Source organism: Corvus kubaryi, unplaced genomic scaffold (assembly GCF_017639235.1).
Source record: "Corvus kubaryi isolate FWS band 111438036 unplaced genomic scaffold, C.kubaryi_AGA036_p1.0 37391, whole genome shotgun sequence".
In the NCBI taxonomy this organism is placed as follows: Eukaryota; Metazoa; Chordata; class Aves; order Passeriformes; family Corvidae; genus Corvus; species Corvus kubaryi.
In genome coordinates, this window is record NW_024581130.1 from 6,179,077 (window position 1) to 6,194,434 (window position 15,358).

The window sequence follows — 15,358 nt, forward strand, 5'->3', positions numbered from 1 at the left end:
TGCAGTAGTGTTCACCACCTGTGGAGCTGGCCCAAGGTCAGGATGGAAGGATCAGGGCAATAATTAGACATTTTGTTTTTCAATAAGAAACCACAGATGCGGTAATGAAAAGCTTTCCAGAACATCACTTCCTGTATTATTGGGCTGGAGTTTTTTAATTGGCTCTTAAAATTAATTCTGCTTAAGCAACTAACAGGGCAGTCACTACTCAGCCTGGAAAGTGCAAATAGGCTGGGGCAACCAATGAAAAAAGGACTGAATTGATTCTCATATTAATAAGAGAGTTCATTCTAGAGAGAAAAGGTTAATTTGCTTTTCAGTGAGTTTATGGAGGAAGTGCTTGTGGTCAGGGTGATAATTTATAACTAAATCACATGTTTAAAGGCAAAAGTGATTACAGAAAACCTAGGAACAGCATTTTCAGCATTATGCAATGGAACTGTCAACAATGTTTTCTGTGCTTTCTTCTTCCCCAGGCACAACGCTTTGAGAAAGAAGCCAGCACAACAGCACTGTCAGCAGTGGCCTTATTTTTCCTCTGCACATCAGATACCTTAACAAATGCAGAAGCAGAGACAATGCTGTCCCACCCAGCTTTAATGCTGCTCGTGCTTGTGTTCTGGGAGTACTCCTCAGATACACATGGCTTTTCTTGGGCTTGGCTTCTCCACAAAGGTGCCGTCTGTAGGTACTGAATTTTTAATTTATTTTTTGTTAGCATTCTAATTCCTGAGATTTGTGAATTTTCAGAGATGCAAGTAAAACAATTTATGCTTAACAGGATGTCTTGACATAGGTAAAATCATAGCAAATATGGGCTGGATTTTTAATTTCATTTTAGCCAAGAAGAAACTTTGAGCAACTGAGAATGAGATGGACTGACTTGTTTCTTTGATATGTCTAGATTTAGGAGTTGAAATTTTGGCTAGCCACCTCCAAGGTTAAGTATCAGTAACAGTGGTAACTGTGCTGCTGATTTAAAAAGTGCTGTGATAAATGTGACTTGAGGAGCAGTGGCAGCAGCTTTCCCGTCCTACCTTTAATGCTTTATTAGAGGCTTAAGCTTACATGCAAACCTAGACAAGCTCAACAAACAAATACCCAGCAATGTGTGTCCTTTGGAATTTTTTAAGTAAAAAATGCTAACACATCACTGTTAGAACTGTGGGGTTTGCTACACCTGATGTAGTTTGCATGGGGGTGGAATGAAAAGCCCAGGTCAGAGTAACATTCAAAAGGCCACACTTCAAATTTCTGCCCCTTCTTGTGTGAGAGTTTGAATTTGCAGATTTCAAACTACTTGGAAGGAAATGTTTTTCTGTTGCTGTTCTGTGATATCCTGGTCTATGCCTGAGGCTCATGGGCATTGCTGCTTCTTTCTGGTCTCTGCTCCCATGTGGGAGAGGCCAGAGCATGGTTCTACTGGTCCATCTCCTTGGCTTAACCTTTCTCTCCCATCTCTTAGCCCTGCCACCAGGCTGGGTAGATCACTCATCTGGTCACATCTTACACAGCTTTCATCTCTCCTGCAGTCCAATACCAGTGCCAGGCTCTGGCCTTCTGTGCAGTCTGAGACTTGAGCATCTGCATATTTTCCTGAGGGCTCCATCTGTGAGATTATCTCAGTCTGGTTATATGGGTCTGCTTCAGACTAGAACTACTTTAAACTCATCTTGTAGTACAGAAACATCACTGATGCTCCTGAAGAAATGAGGGAAAAAAAGAGAGCATGTCTGCACTTTATAAACACTCTTGGATGACATGTACAAAGGTGCATACAGGTATTTTCACAGACTATAAAAAGAGACATCAAATTGACCAAGAAATAGATAAAACTAGTAATCTTCAGGATGCTATCTGCAGTAAAGATTATGTATTGCAGATCACAAACTATTCTAAAAAGGGTATCTTCTTTGCTATGGCAGAAGAATGGTTGCAGCTTCCATATTTCCAAGCCCACAAGGGGCCATGATAAAATCTTAACAACATGCCATTAAATATGCCTTTACAACATCTATTCTGCCTAGGCTAGATAGATCTGTGAATCCTCCCTTTGCACTGGAGATTAAATAAACTCCCTGGACAGCTGAGAAGAATTAAAGTATGACCTGATAGTTTCTCTGCTTGACAATAATATTGTCTGTCAGTTTGTGCTGTATCCAAGATACTGTTCTCTGGTCCACGCTCAGAAAACAGATATTGACAGGTTAAGCTGATTAGCATCTCTATACTGTTTGGCCTTTCAGTCTCAAAATATATTTTACAAAATGTTGTAGCAGGTGTTTTCTAGACTATGCACAGTGATGCTCAGTGCAAACCTTTCCATGTATCCCCTAGATAAGGCCTTGAAACTTTTTTTTCTGTCTTAAACAAACAGCAGTTGACGAGTTTGGCCACAGGAGCCCAACATTTTTTCTGAGACAGGGTTTGCACCCTGTAAGAAGATACAGGAAAGCTGTGTGACCATTCCATCCCTCTCTTACAGGACAGGGCATCAGATACTAGCTGGTCTAAATACAGATATGCCAATACCCCAAATGTATCTAGTAATTTTGAGTAAGGCATCTGGACAGGTGATAACACAGGGAAGGAACTCTCTGCTACGTGCTTTGAAGTATATTGATGCTTCTTAAAAGTAACCATGGTCTTTCCTGTCACACAAGTGGAATACCCAAATTTTAGTCAAGAAGCAGGTGTTCACCAAGTTGTGTGAGAAGGGAGAGGCTGTGAGGGTCCCTTAGGAAAAGGGTAGAGGAAAGCTGGACACAGGGCTGCTCATGGGCTGCAGCCTGCTCCCTGCCTTATGAGAAAATCTTTGCTCACCCATTGTTTATTTAACAAAACAGTGCTCCAAACCTTTCATTCATTTAAGCTTTACATCAAAATCACTTTTAAACAACGGTGTTTTGTCAGTAAGTGAAAGGAGCAGGTAACTATGATGTGTCCCACAGGAAGCATCACTCACCTCCAAGGCTGGTGAGGAGAGAGGGAGGGAATGGAGATCTGGGGAAACCAAGCAGCTTCTGAGAAGAGACCACAGATGGGTTTAACATCCATTACCTTTCTTATTGTAAACAGATGGCCCAGTCCCAAAAGTAAGGGAGTGCATTAGTTTTCAGAATTAGGATCTGTGTGCCAAAAGTAAAATTCACACTTCCCACCGAAAGAAAAACAGTGACAGCATCCTCAGAGACTTCCCCTCCTCAACCAGTCTATGGAAAATGGATGGAAATTCTAGGATATAGTAGGTAGGCAGCAGGAATAGTTCAACTCCCTCCAGCCCCCTGGATATAACAGAGCCGAAAATCTGTGTATCACCCACTGATAACATCTCAGACTGGCTCTGCACGAGCTGAGGGTGAAAAAAGGCACAACCATGAAATGCCCAGGTCCTGCACTAAACACAGCACAGCTGGGGAGTGACTTGGGCACTGCCAAGACACCCCCCAACACCACCACTTGGCCCCAGACCTCCAGAGAGACCCAGGGCAGAGGGTGAGAGAGGAGGCAGCTGTGGTGTTCTGGCTCCTGCTTGTTTTCAGTTCATGGCCAAGAGGTACTGTTCCAGCTTCCTGAAGCCTGCCATGCCATGCAGACTGGATCTGTATGGAAAGCAGTGAAAAGAGAATAAAGTAGCCAGAAAGTGTGTGGTGGCTAACACAGATGATGAAATACAATCATGGTTGCAAAAGAATATTATATGTTCTAGTAGGTATAACAATGAATTAAGACTACAATGAAAATACAAAAATTCTCCACTTTTTATTATTATTTTTTAAATTTTATTTTCATTAACTTCGGCTGGCTTGGGAGCCATTCCTGTACATATTTCCAAATGCCATGAAGTCATTTATGCACCACTGGAAATTGTTTTAGATATTCAGGCCTGTGTTACTACAAACTGCAAGTTGATGACTAAGCTATAGCTTTGGAATCCAATTTAAATTGGCCATTTTAGCACAAAGATACACACTTTTGTTATTGCAAATGGGTAGAGGAGTTGTTCTTCATTGTAAAGCAAACTGTATTTTGTTTATCTAGCGTTTAAATGTCCAGTGCTAAAGCAATACCAAAAAAAAAAACCCTGAAGTAACAAACTAGGGGATATCATAGTCTGGGATTTTCCTCGAGCATGATGGTTTTCGAGCACATTTTTTTCCCTCCATTTTCAGACACATCTGAGCCTTTCACTGCAAACTGCTCATACTTGAATTCATCTTTCTTAGCTATGGCTGATTAAAACTGGAGACAGTCTTGCAGATGAGGTCTAAGTAGTAGCCTGTAAAATGGCATGAACTCTCCCTCATCCTTACTGAAAGTAACCTGTCAGAGGCATTCTTGGATTGTCATTGCCTTTTCACAGCACTGGTGGCTCTCAGTTGTCCCATGGCCAATACCCCCAGATCCTTCTAGCATCAGTCATCCCTAGCTAATGAGCTCCCACTATAGAGCAAAAAAGTGATAATAGTCCCCAAGGCCAAGCCCATTTACACTTGCACTATAAAATTTAATTCCACTTCTATTACTTTTTCCCCTGAGGTCGTCCAGTTCTTCCTCCTGTGACAGCCTGATGCTCTTTACACTGGTGCCCTCATGGTGTCACCAGCAAATTTGATTTTTGCCCTTTGTGGTCATTCACATGCCAACGCCCCTAAAATAATCATTAACATAAATATTACATAAAACCAGACCTGTTCTCCATTGTATTGCTTTATTAACAGCCACAAAACCAAAGTGAGTCCATTCCCTTAACAAGTATGTAGAGCAAGAAAAGAGCTTGGCCAAAGTACAGACATCCCAGACATCCCTTCAAGGGCCCGCCTTGCCATTACAGATTCACCTGGGATCCAACCCTTACAGATCCAACCAGGGCAACATCACCAGCATGGGGGGGCCCCAGCAGCATCAACCCCACCTGGCTGCCAAGGGCAGGACCAACCCACAGCAGCCACAGGGCACATGGGAGCAGTAAGAGAAAGAAACAGAGGCAGGGCATGAGCCCTCCAGGTGGTGAACAAAACAGATGTCTCAGCTTTTCATTTTGATGATCTTCAACTCATCTTGCCACTGGCTTTAAATGCCCATGCGCAGGTGACACATCTTTGTCCTCCAGCTTTCTCCCTGGTCATGTAATCCACACACTTTAATCCAAAGGAAGCCCAAGTAAGTGAAACTCTTGTGGCCTTGACTTTTATTCTGAGCACCCCATGCAGGTTCTCTGAAAAAGGACTGCTATAAAGATTTTTCAAAGAAATTGGGGTCACCTGCTGCAGTGAACTGAACATAATTGGGAAGCACTGTAGATACTCTCTGTTTGGAAATGCATTGCGTGTGGATATGGCTAGTTCAATTTTATATGTTTCTGGCTTCACATGCTATTTTTAAGAGCTGTAAATGGAGCAGGTCCTGCCCCCCTCCTTCCACCCTCTCTTCCTACTCGCTGATTTCTCATCTTAAATTAAATTGGGTACAAACATTGTAACAAATTATTCTCTCTCTACGTTATAAGAAGATAGGCATAGACAGAAGCTCAGAAACATATAGCATGTAGCATCTTTACAAGATAGGATGAGCACTGTGGCTTTCTGTCACAGGGTTTGCATTTAAAAATTGTAATCTTCAGCTTAGAATGTTTATCATCCTGTAAGAGGGTTACTCTTACCACTGCCTATGAAGAGAGATCTCTGTGATAAAAGATTGTCTTTATCAGAACCTTTTAATTGCCCACAGCAGGCAACCCTTGAGGATCCAAACTGTGGTCCTTACAAGCATTTACACCAAGAAAGAAAGATGTCACTATCATTTGAGAAGATGTACATGTTAAAATGGATGCATCTCCTCCAGCCTAAATTTAAAAGTGGAACTAAGTGGTTGCTGGCTTCCCCAGCTTGCTTTGTCCTGACAGGAGATAGAAAGCAGATATCCCTGCCCTGCTGGCTCTTGCTGTTTCTTCCTTTCTGCTCTACTGAGGCGAGTCCAGCAGTCCTGGTTTGTTGGATCAGGAGACTGGTAACAGCAAAAGCAGACACCCCTCCTGTGTCCCCCAGCCTTTCATGAGTGTCAGCCCCAAAACTGTTTGCAGAAGGTGGCAGTTCCAACTTGATGATTTAGCCCAAGCTCAAGTCTTTCTAACTTGTGCCAGATATCATTTGTTTTACAGTCAGATACCAGCTGGAAATGGGATGCCCCAAACTCCGCAAGTAAATGTTCTTCTTGTGCCATTTGATACAGAAAAAAAGCCCAGAAGGGGAGATCTTCCCTTGAGGTGCAGAGAGTGCTCCAGGTGTCCTTAGAGCAGCTTGTTTAACACACAGGTTGAGGTGATTGGGTATTATTACTGTAAATCAGACCTTCCAAACAGCTGCCATTTCTTTATAGCCCTCCCCTGAATTCTTGACACTTTTTCTTCCATTTATCACAGGTCTCAGGACCATTTCCATGCTTGGGCCAAGTGGTCAAGCAAAAGAGTCAGGGTCTTATGATCTGTTTCATCCAGGAGATGAAGTTGATGAGGGCATCAGATAACTTGGATATAATGGTGCACCTTCTCAAGAAAAGGAAAAGTGTCCTTTTTTACCGCTCTGTGGGGAATTGATAAACATGCACTCAAATCTCCTTTCTGAAAGGGCCTTTCCTTGGGCCAGACTCCCTTTATACAGCTGGGCAGTGCTGCAACAACGATCACTGACTGCCTGCAGTGTCTATGTGTCCCCTAAACTCTCCAGTGCTGCATAGAATTGAAATGCAAGTCCATTGTTCTGGCCAGTGGGGTTCCAGTTGCACATATCTTTGCATTGAACAGGGATAAGGCTCCTTCCTGGGCTTTGGAGATGACCATTAACTCAGCTGCCTGCTTTAAGGTGCTCTAGAACTTCTTGCAGCCAAGGAACATGATTTTTCCTACCAGTTTGACCCAATCTGCAGCAATATCCATGGTGCATCTGCCCAAAGCCACGTGGCAAGGGACTGGCAATCCCTGGCTCTGTACCATGCAGCCAGCTTGCAAGACACAATTCAGCATCTGGGCTGTCTACTTCTTCAAAAATGTAGGCTGATTCTAAGCAAAAGGGAGATCCTTCTGGATCTAAACCATTTATTTGCTGTTTTCCTGAGGAATAATTGAACATTTCAAATTCAATACAAAGGTTTTTGCTGAAATCCCGTGTCAAAAGCTGCAAAAGTGTTCTTATTCCTTTGCTGCTGCTCACACACACTGTGCATGTACTCACCATCTACTTGCCCTTCTGTGCTTGGCAGCCTTTGCTGCATTCAACCCAGCAAAATACAGGTGGAACTACAGCAGATGGTGGCACATCCCCACAAGCTTCCTCTAACAGAGGTAACTTTAAGGGCACCTTCCTCAGGAAAAGCAGATTTTTGCTCAAGAAGTAGAATATGAAAGTGTCTGGATACCAAGGGTTATGAATCTAGCAATAACATAGCTCCACTGATAATGACAATGTTTTGAATAATTTTTATTTGAATAGATCTGCCTGCATTACCAATATCTACGGTGTTGCTTGGTAACTATTTCCTGATACCAGGAGACTGAAAAACACTTTTTCAAAACTAAATTACAATTCTGATATTAAGTTTCACATTTTAGTGAATTCAGTCTGTCCTTTGTATTGCTGTCTAGCCACAGCAATATTCCTGGTAACATTCTTTTATATTATCCCTTTTTTTTTTTCTTTCTTTCCTTTCCAAAAGGTGCCAAGTGAGGTTGAAAGTAAATATTTCATACTCCTTCCTTGGAAATATGTTGGTATTTTAAGAAGAGTCAGTACAACTGTAAAGTGAGAATAGGGGTGATCTCAGACACAAGTTGCATAATTCAGGATGAGTTTCAGAATTCAAGTAGAAAGCAATTCTAAATTATCAGTGGATGGAAATAAAATTACCACATAAAGTAGTAAAGCAAATGATATTAAAGTGTTGCATGGAAAATAAGTGAATATGTTTCAGTGTTAGCCACACTTCTCTGTATTTATTTTGTTGGTGGTGCAGTGCCAGCCTTCACTTGTTTTCCAGAAGCTGCATTGTGTGGTCATGAAGATAATAATAATAATAATAGTAATAACAATAATAACAAATGTAATACTGTTGATAGGATCATAACTCAGTAATGAATAAAATACCACAATGCTCTACTAAATTACTCATTAAAATTTACCTCAGAAAATAAAAAGGCTAATTAAAAAGAGGAAGTGCAGGAAACTGCACTATGCTGCAGTTTTAAAAGTGTATCCGCTGATTTCCTCACATTGCAAATTTCTATTACAAAGTCATTCCTTCCTGATTTTATGTGGATTAACAAGTTCACTTCTGCCTTCTCTGCTGGCAAGGACAGCACTACAGAAGGTGGAAGGATGCTTGTAAATGCCACTGTCTTGTGGGTACTTCCATGACTAAAGAAATGTAGCAGTTGTGTGAGACGACCCCTAATGTCTCTTTTGCTCCCTGATAATGCCAGATTGTGCAGGGAGCTGTTCAGGGAGCTGTGCTTGAAAATTAAATTCCCAGATATATGCACAGTGACTTTCTGAAACATGATTTTCACAATAAGTATGCACTCTTTGTTCTTTTTCTTTCTCAATGGCCTCTTTTGACTGCTGGGTTGAAACTGGCAGTTCAGAGACGTAGAAGATCATAAGAAGGCAAATAACATTTATTTAACAGCTATTGGTTGTAGCAAAACTCTAGCTGATATGTGGGTGATTACCTCATTTCTATTCCATAACTCTTACAAAAGAAGATAGATCTGTAAAATCACTTTAGAACTCCCTTTCTCCGGCTTTGAAGAAACAGCAAAATCTGCATGGTAGATGATCGAGGAGTTCTGATTCCCACAAGAGTCCTCAGCCACTGAATGCACTTCCTAAAAAAATCCACCTCAAATTACAGCCAACCAGACAATCTGGAGGGGACTAGCAGTTTCTGTCAAGGCAGTAAAAGGTAGGGATGGAGAACACCTGTAGAAAAACTTGAAATCTAAAGCTTCCCCCAGTTTGTTTCCCAGGTGAAACTGTCTTCTGACATTTAAAAAAATAAATGGAAGGTTTGTTTATTGCCAGGGCCCAACTGTGTCCTAAGGGCCACATTCCTATGGAGGCTATGGAGCCTCCAGCACCGGAATTGTGCAAAAAACAAGACAAAACAATCTGGAGTGACTTTGGCAAGCAAGCTTGCTGTAAGTCAAAGGAAAAGTCGTGGTCTCACTCCCACCATTAGATTTCTAATATTATTAATAGCATTTAGTAACAATTGCACTAAAAATTCTCCTTTTAACCGCAAACATGGAAAGCACTTAAGCCAGGGCCTATCTTTCAGAAGGAATGCTATGTCTCAGATATTTGGGACTCCAGAAGAAACATGTGAGGAGATTTTTGCTCTGTGCTACAGAAAAGGTCAAGCCCCATGGCTGCAATGATCCCAAATAATTCCAGATTCTCAGAATATATCACAGCAGTTGTTTATTTGCTGTTTAACTACAGATATACTTAATATTGCCCAAAACCAGACACCATGGGTGTGGCACATCTTCCCTCCATCCCCTCTCACCCAGAAAGAAGGCATTTGTGATTCTTCAAATTGCTTTGGTGTGGTTTGCTCAATCACACAGGAAATTACTGAGACAATAAGATGTCTCAGGTGTAGTCTTCAAGGTACTACCATCCCAAAACACTAAAAAAATTATGAACTCCATGCTAAGAAACAATGGTTGAGAAATTTTGGGTTCTCTTCTTTCACCTGGGATGGGGGGGGGTTAACCTTCTAGGGATCACATCAATACTTTTTATCAAAACCATGAAGTTCTCCTGAGGTTGTATGACTCAGCCTGGTGGAGCTTTTCAAACAGCATTATCCTAGAGTGAGCCATGATGCTGAAAATCTAAAAAATAAATTCTCTTATTGCTGAGGGGAAAAATGGCACCTTGTTGGGTGGCTTGGTGTTTAATAGGCGATAAGCTAAGAACTCAATAATCCTCCCAGGTTCTGGGAATTTATCATCTCAAGGCCTCAGTCCTTGCAGAACCAGAAATTACTGTCGTTACTTTGGTGATCTTTTACAATCAGACATTTTCCTCATGTGTTTTTATGCTTTTAATCACTAATATTGCATTGTTTATTTCTCTCCTTTTATTATTGTCAAGGCTAAAATAACATGTGGAAGAGAAATGCGCTCAGAGAAGACAGACTCTAGCTTTATTCCTCTGCTCACACTGCAAAATAGAGCACACAACAAATCTGCAAGCAAATCTGGATTCGTGACTTATGTGGGCCATTAATATTTAATGCACGCAGCATCTACTCTTTTGCAGGTTTGTCCATATTCTATTCTAATGTCCTGTAAGCAGTCTCCAGGTAATTTCTGACATCTCTGGAGCAAGAAACTGCTATGTATACAAAATTCAAACTGTGCCGGAGATGAGAAATGATGGCAGAAATAAGTGTTAGAGCCCTTTGATCCCCCTTCCTCTCTGCAGCAATAAATATATTCAGAAAGGCAGCACTGTAGATTTATAAATGTTAGCACTCCGAGTGAAGTCAAACTAATTTACTCTATGAACTTCTCTGACATTATGAAAACTTTACAAAGAGATCATTGCATGTGAAGTATTAAAATACTATAATTTTAACTTAAAAACCCCACTCACCAGACATTCAAGCTCCCTTCTGTATATCTGCTGTGTTTTGAAGTGTTTTAAGAATAAGTGGGAACACCATAAAGATGGCAAAATAAATTATGCCTCTTGAAGTTTAGGGATAACATCAATATAAAATAAAATTGTATGAATCCATTTTTCATAGATTGAGACTCTGGCAGTCAGGGAGAGGAAGAGTAGAAGGGGATTGTTCTGAATGAAGGGATGGTGAAGAGGAAGAGAGCAGTGTCACTGGAAATGTCTAACACGGTCGCAGAAGGGCTGAGCCTTGTCTTTCAGGTAATAAACTCTTGCACCATTTGTCCTGGGGGAAATTAATTGATTGGTGTCTATTCAGGAATTAAATAGTTGCAAATTTGGGAGTGGTGAGTACAGACATCTCACCGTCAGCACTGGGCTGGGCCATTTTCATGGCATTTGGCTTGAAACTGCAAGCTGCAGCCCTTGGCCACACTGCTCCCATGGAGAGGGCAGGCACTCAGCACCACTGCCTGCAGAGCCATTGCAGCCCAGGCAGCTGCACTTGCATTTTCAGACCTTTCCCTCTGCTGATAGCTGGAACAAAGGGAAAATTTTAAAAGGAGACAAAGCCCGGAGGCTGCATCTGAGCAGATGATCATGTCTGTCAGGCAGGAGGATAAATAATGGGTAGGGGAGTACTTACCATCCTGATGTGAAGCTCTCTGCTGGCAGGAATTGTGGGCACCACTTTCATAGCTTCTATAACAGGCTAGGAAATCATTGATGCCTTAATTAGCTCAGAACGGTGCTCGGCATCTTTTGGGCTGCAACAGACCTGTAGGAGCTTTGCTCCACTCTCTATGCTGATGCCCCACAGATTTTAAAATCCTGTCCTACTGTTGGTTCTCATCTGAGAAGGTCTCAGCTGCCACCTGTGACTGGGCTAAAGGTCACACAAGACGTCTCCATTTCCTGGCATTTGCCCGGAGAACCCGACCTCTTCCATGTGCTGATCAGATGACAGCTCCCACCACTGTCCAACCCTAAGGGAAGTAATCGAGTGCAATCCTAACCAGCAATGTATCCCTGCTTTGTAAAGCTAACAAAGGTGGCTATCCAAATTTCAGCACCCAGGTTAGGCTGCTGAGACCTAGCTTGGATACTTTTCTTCACAGCACCATCTAGTGCTTCTTATGCAAGCCACAATTTTCTTTGTCCTTTCCTTCTTTCACATAAATACACAAAACCACATACATTTTAAAATAAAGTAAACACGAAATGGACCGACCCCAGCCCTTTCCAAAAAAAAAAAAAAAAATATATATATATAAATACTTGAATAAATACTTAAGGTTGTTTTTCTTTTTTCCTCCAAGGAAATAATGAGAGGAAAAAATCACATCAATAGATAAGCAGTGACTTGCAGTCTAGAAACAATGCTGGTGAAGTTGTTACAAGAACCTCAACAAAGCAGGAAAATTAAATTAAATTAAAATGCTGCTTTTCTAATTATGTCTTTTTTCTGGACTAAGAAACAGTGTGTGGTTAGGTGTGGGTTTGCCTAGATGGACTCCCTTGGTTTTTATATGTCTAGCCCACTTCTTTTAACCTCAGAAACTTTTTCTAACCTCTAACCTTTTGCTTAAGGCTCTTAAAACTTCACTAAATAATGAATGCTGAGGATAAGGATTGCCTTTGCCAATAGCTCAACTACCTCCTTCAATTACAGTGTGAATCCTTGCAGGAAACATTCCCTCACTGATGATCATTGCCACAAGAGACAAACATCCCACAACCTCTCCCCCAAACTTTGATTTGTCTTTTGCTATGGTAAAAGTAATTGGAAAAAAAAAAAGGAAGAGAGTCAAAATTTAAAAAAAAGAAAATAAAGGGAAAAGATGAAAAGGACAACAGGGAAAGGGGAAAAAATAAAGGAAAAATAAAGAGAACGGATAGAAAGAGGAAAAGGGGAAAAGGAAGAGGACAAGGAAAGGGAAAGTAATAAAAAGTAAACACAGTTAAGCAAGAAAACAGTTTATTTTTATTTTTTAAAATCCTGATTATAAATTAGGATATAAACCAGTTTTTTCCTGAACCTGGTGGGGGAGGGGCGGCTGTAACCCACCTTCTATCAGAGGACGTTCCCATTTGGATGTTCCTCCAAATTTGTCTCAAACCAGGACATAAATAAACAATTAAACTTTCCCAATAATCCTGAAAATTGCTGAAATATGGAAGGAGAAAGCAACCAGGCGTTTGCCCAGGGGTTTTTCACATGATCTCCTTGTACTACTACAATAAATTTCTTCAGAGTCTTCTGGAGATCACAGTGGGAACCAACTGGAGAAAGCTGCAGTGAATACCAGAGCACTGCGTATTGATGGGAGCTGGATGTGTGAGTGCTCTCCCTCCACCAAATAATGTCTAGTCGAGCCTCATATCCATTGATTGCAACTTTGTAATTTGACCTTGGCAGCTTGTAAATTTTCAGGACACTATCCTTAAAAGCAATTCTGTTCTGTTACACTTTCAAAGCACAGGTTTCATGGCTGGGCTTTACGGGGAAAGGTACATGTTTTAAATAGCTTTTGTGTAAAATCCCTGCAGGGTTTGCCAAAGGCAAACTAATGACCACTGGTGGAGCTGCAAATGGAATTGGATAATATATTGATACCAGCAGTAAACAGTATTCGATTTTAACAGCAACTAGTATAGAATAACATGTCTAATTTAATTTATGAACTTAATTTAAACATGGAGAGACCTGACGCAGAAAAACTAGTTGCTGTGTTGTTCCTGAACTTTTATTTGCTGCCCATCAGGAAATGGGAAGGATGTTACAGCAGTTGATGTTAATTTGTTCATCTGCTTATGCTGTTGGTATTTCTTGCCTACTCGTGGCATTTTTGCAAGTAATTCTAGCTGCTCTTAATCCTGATTCAAAGAAAAAATTGATTTTCTTGTTATGATTTATTATCATTGATCAGAGTGCAAATAACACATTTTTGCTTTTGACACTTTGTACAGCCACAGCTTTTTCTATTTCTCTCTGCAGGGAAGAACTCCAGAAGTGCAAATGCTCTTTCTTTGTGAGCAGCTTTGCCCACACAAGTAAATCCCAGTGAAGTCACTGGGATAATTCACGTGCACAAGACTGTGCCATCTGGGACCAGGACAATTGTGTACAGCTCAGATTGAAAGTTTCTAATTCTTCTTTTTCCTTATGGCACACATCTTTAAAGACTTCCAAACTATTTATATTAATAATTAAGAAAGCTGAGGGTCTGAGCCTGCCTGAACTTCAGTTCTAGTATAACTTTGAAAGACAGTCAGGGGTCTTTACAATAAAAAAACAATAAAATCCAGCTTTCTTTTTTGGGTGTTTGAATGATGACCTTATGAGGTATATTGAAATGAAAGAAAGAAGCATTCTCCAAAGTTTTTGCACAAAATGAAAAAAGCAGTACTGACTTCTATCTGTCCCATTTTCAAGTCTTATAAGCCTGTCCTGCTTTCCATGTACCTTTGCTGAATAAAAATGGTCACTATATTGTTGTAAAACATACTTAAATGGGAAGATTTCATGCCAGCAACCACTGAAAGACAAAATGTACCATAAAACATAAATATACACACTAGAACATACCTTTTACTGACTAATAAGGAAAATATTTCTGGCTTTCACAAGGAGAATAATAATTATGTTTTTGGTATTCCTTTGTGCTGGTTAAGGGTGGCTTTTGCTCGGTTTTTGGTATCAAACTTTTGCAAGAACTCTCCATCCTGTACAAAATTAGGATTCCCCCAGTCACTGAGAGTGAAAGGGAGGAGGTGTATGACCTTCTGTGACCCCCAAACAAGAGATCAGTCAGGTTTTCAAGAGCTGTCCCTTCCTCCAGGTGCTTTGTTGGAATCATGGGTGTGGGTCAAGATGATGCTCATAAAGAAAGCAGCACTGCAGCACAATCTCAGCGGGATTTCTCCTGTAATGCCTCATTTGCAGGATCAGAGTTTTCTGACCAAAAACATTAAAAATAGAAAGAAAAAAATTAGATTGGAGATATTATTTTGTAGCTCATCCGTTTATGTTTCCCAAACAATGCCTAATGAAAAGAAAGATAACAATTATTCCCATTCTGAAAACTGGAATTTGTAACATTAAGAGTCTTTTTCTCTCCACAATCTACAGTCTAAGAAAGAGAATCCAACAAATATTTCATGTACATTGTCTGAGACAACACTTAAAAGCACAGGTATTTCAGGCTTAGTAGCAGTAAAAAAAGAAATTAATTTTGTTCTGAATCGTCAATAGCTAAATAGCTGAAATCAGAAAAAATTTATGTACATGCAGAGAAAAAAACAGATTTGGAGTGGAAACTTTTTTTGGCAAGAATGAGTCTAACAGTATTTGAAGTAGATGAGTTATTGATTCCCCAAAATAAATAAATAAATACAAATGCCCAAACATCTTAAACTTCAAAACTATCTGCAAAGTTAACAATGTCACACTTAGAAAGCTGATAAGAAAAAAAAGTCCTTCCTATACAATTGCCATGAAACAGGATTTCTCTTACTTTTCCTTTCTGAGAACAACAGCACGCATGGCTGGAGGAAAAGTGGGCTACTTCAGGAGTGATTCCTGTACTTTGTGGTCCAGTTCAGATCAATTTGATAAGCAAAGATGTTAAAAAATCTGCAGTCAGTCTCCAGACTTGCTACTAAATTAGCAA

The 15,358-nt window shown here is 40.5% G+C and overlaps 1 long non-coding RNA gene across 2 annotated transcripts; it reads left to right on the forward strand.

Annotated features, from left to right (window-relative positions):
• The first annotated feature begins 482 nt into the window (after window positions 1-482).
• LOC121669313 lies at window positions 483-14,254 on the forward strand. Of its 2 annotated transcripts, none has more exons than XR_006017706.1 (4): window positions 483-688; window positions 10,155-10,322; window positions 10,813-10,946; window positions 13,684-14,254. It is a non-coding gene; the product is annotated as an uncharacterized LOC121669313 (long non-coding RNA). The 2 variants fall into 2 exon arrangements; XR_006017707.1 differs by having other exon boundaries at window positions 483-684.
• Window positions 14,255-15,358: the final 1,104 nt, after the last annotated feature.